The sequence below is a fragment of the Eublepharis macularius genome, chromosome 12 (assembly GCF_028583425.1).
Source record: "Eublepharis macularius isolate TG4126 chromosome 12, MPM_Emac_v1.0, whole genome shotgun sequence".
Taxonomy (NCBI): Eukaryota; Metazoa; Chordata; class Lepidosauria; order Squamata; family Eublepharidae; genus Eublepharis; species Eublepharis macularius.
The window spans coordinates 28,569,292-28,572,510 of record NC_072801.1 but is presented as its reverse complement, the minus strand read 5'-3'; positions in this window follow the sequence as shown (position 1 = coordinate 28,572,510).

Sequence of the window (3,219 nt, the reverse complement as noted above, 5' to 3'; positions counted from 1 at the left end):
CTGGCGAAAGTAACAATAGCGGGCGGCTGGGAGCTGGGCGGGCAAACTGAGGAGCGGGAGGAGCCTCTTCCTCTAATGGGGGGAAGCGGCCAGTCGCGGGTGGCAAGGAGGAAGGGAGGGGAAAGCAACGAGGACCGAGCGCCCATGTGATGTAGCCTCTTGTCTAATCAGGAGACGGAGGGCCCCAGGAAGGGGGTGGTTTCCCCCCCACTTTTCTGGCCAATCATAGGCCAGGTATCATATTTGTTTTCCCCGCATCGTTCTCGCAGCAGTTTTGAAAGAGGCAATCGTAACTTCTCAAAGTTACCTTCAAATACACTCAAGCAACTAACATAAATGAGCAGGATTTAATAACTTTTTATTTCTAAATTTTTATACACTAACATATCGACAACTGTAGCTACATCCCAAACAATTTAAACTAGATTAAGGTATCAAATAGAGAACATTTTTACAGGTGTTAACAATCAATAAAGACAAATGTCTACATATTTCTTAGGTACAGCATAATCTTCAATAGGATGCTCTGTGATATAATTTAATAAAGGAATCCATCTTTCCATAAAGCACCAGTGGTAATTAGAGTTCTCAGTAGAAGCTATTTGATCTGTTACTGTCTGAAATTAAAACATCCCAGACCTTTGATATCCATTGTCTATTGGTGGGTATTTTATTTATTATTTATTTTATTTTTAACCCGTCCTCCCTGCAAGCGGGCTCAGGGCGAGGTACAACATTGATTAAAATACAACTTAAAATCAATGATAAAAACAGATAAAATACTGTACCCCTTTCAGGGCAACCAGTGGGAGTGGAGTCTCCGTATCCCTTCTAGAGGGAGACCGGTGAAAGGCTCGGCAATGATGGGCTAAAATTAGCCTCCACCATATGCCTGGCGGAACATCTCTGTGAACAGGCCCACCTAAACGATACAAGATCCTGGCGGGCCAGAGTGTCCTCAGACAGAGAGTTCCACCAGGTTGGGCCATTTATGAGCTATAGTCATCTTTGTTGCTGTTAGCATTACTGAGACAAGGGTTGAATCCACATTCACCTATTACCTGCATTTTTAACGGAAATCTTCCGTTTGTCTCCAATCCACAAATTTCTCCTCTCCGTTCACATTCATGCTTCCAATGCGTCTTTCTCGCGCGTTCCTCCGGTCACACAGCCACTGGAAAAACTGCTTTTGTGGGCAGGACCTCATTTTCCCGCCCATTTTTTAAAAAAATTTTGAATGCACTTTTCCGTTATTTTGATTTTACCGTATAAGGAAACATCAAAGCGATATATCACATGAACACTTGGAAAGCAATTGGTGCTTGTTTTCAGGCGGGGGATTTAAAAAATCGATAAAAAGGGAAGGTTTTAGGAAAAAACTCTTTGTGGGTGTTAATGGATGGTCGGTTTGGTTGGTGTCGGTGCTTTGTGTGATGGTCATGGATCCCATAATTGCTATAATTGCTCATGTTATGTGGATCTTAATGGAGTGGCAGACGCAGATGCTGCTGGTCTACCAGCGGTACTCTGTTCAAAGGCGGCGGGCCACCGCCAGGATTTTTTTCCAGAGTTCTGGAACCACCGTTGCCTGGGCGCATTCAAGAAGACGGCGGCGCCAGTGGTTTCTGCAGTGGTTCCTGCTTGCTGAGATGGAGGAGCCAAGGCAGCACTGGGTGTACCCACACAGCACGGACTGGTGGGAAAACATTGTGATGGTGCACTGGGATGACCGTCACTGGATGTGCTGCTTCCGAATGTCCAAGAGCACGTTCATCGAGCTGGTGGAGGCTCATTTAAGCTGTAATTTTTTTTTATCGAATCTTTGGCATAACGATATTATGCTAAATAGAAACCAATGCCTTATTTCGTTGGGGCATTGACAGATATCCAATATTCCCAGATGTGTGTTACCCCATTGTCGTTGCAACCACCAATCAACTCAAGCACCATCAATAATTTCGGATATTTAATTTTGCTATATCGTTAGGAAGAATCTTGCAAGAAATAAATAAAAATTTATTTTTTTTATTCATCAGTACTGCGTAAAAGCGATGCTTTGATAAGAATAAATTAATCTTTTTAAAAAGACGTGCCAAATGTTAGAACATCATCCCAGGCAATATTCGAGCTAATGTGAAGTGTCATAGGGGACTGAGTATACGTGGGGAAAGCCGGGAAGCCTGATAACTGTGCTGCTATGTGATCTTTATTGCGCAGGAATATATGCCATAATTTCGCTATTACATTGATCTAGAGAAAAAAAAATAGAAAAAAAACAGGGAGTTGCGCGATGCCGATATTAGGCTACATTGCCAAAAAAAGTTTTACACTCAACCAGAAATGATTTTGAAGACATCTGAGTTATAATTCCCAGACAATGAAAGAAAAAATGAAAAACAGGCATTAACAGACTACAGAGCACTTGATAATAGAATTGGCCAATGGGAATGCAGGGAACGGCCAGAAATACTTGAATGGGGGTGGTTTAAAAAAAAGGCGTGTAAATTGCACTTGTAGTCGTTCACGTCCACCGTGAAATTCTCGCAAGAAAACAGTGATTGAAGATCCGAGAGGAATGTGGAAGAGATGCGTGTGATTTATCAGGTAATGTGACCGGCACTCGGGAATGCGGGGAAAATGCGTTAAAAAAGGAGTAATGTGGATTTGGCCAAGATCTATCCTATAGATGGGTACCTTAGTTCCGTGCCATAAGTCCAGCAGAATCATTTCAGGTTTGCAACATATTGTATGGGCCTATAATTTTTTCAATGGTGCAAGTCCCAATATATTTGAATCTTTGGGCATGTCCACCAGCAGTGTAAAAATGTGCCAGTGTGCCCGCATAGTTTCTAGCATCTGGGATCTTAATTAATTCAATTAGCAGGATTTGAGTCCAGTGGTACCTTAGAAATCAACAATATTTTTAGGACATAAACTTTTGAGATTCAAAAATCCCTTCTTTAGACACCTGTGTTGTCTTCTCACAGCGCCCACATGATGACTTTACTTCTAGAACTGATTTTGTCATACTGGCTGCAGGAGCGCTCCCACGCTCTGCACAGAGTCAGTTCTTTGAGAATTGCCCCCAAATAAATCGCGGGAGCACTCCCATGGATGGCATGGAGTCAGTTCTTTGAGAATTGCCCCCAAATAAATTGCGGGAGCACTCCCATGGATGGCATGGAGTCAGTTCTTTGAGAATTGCCCCCAAACAAATCG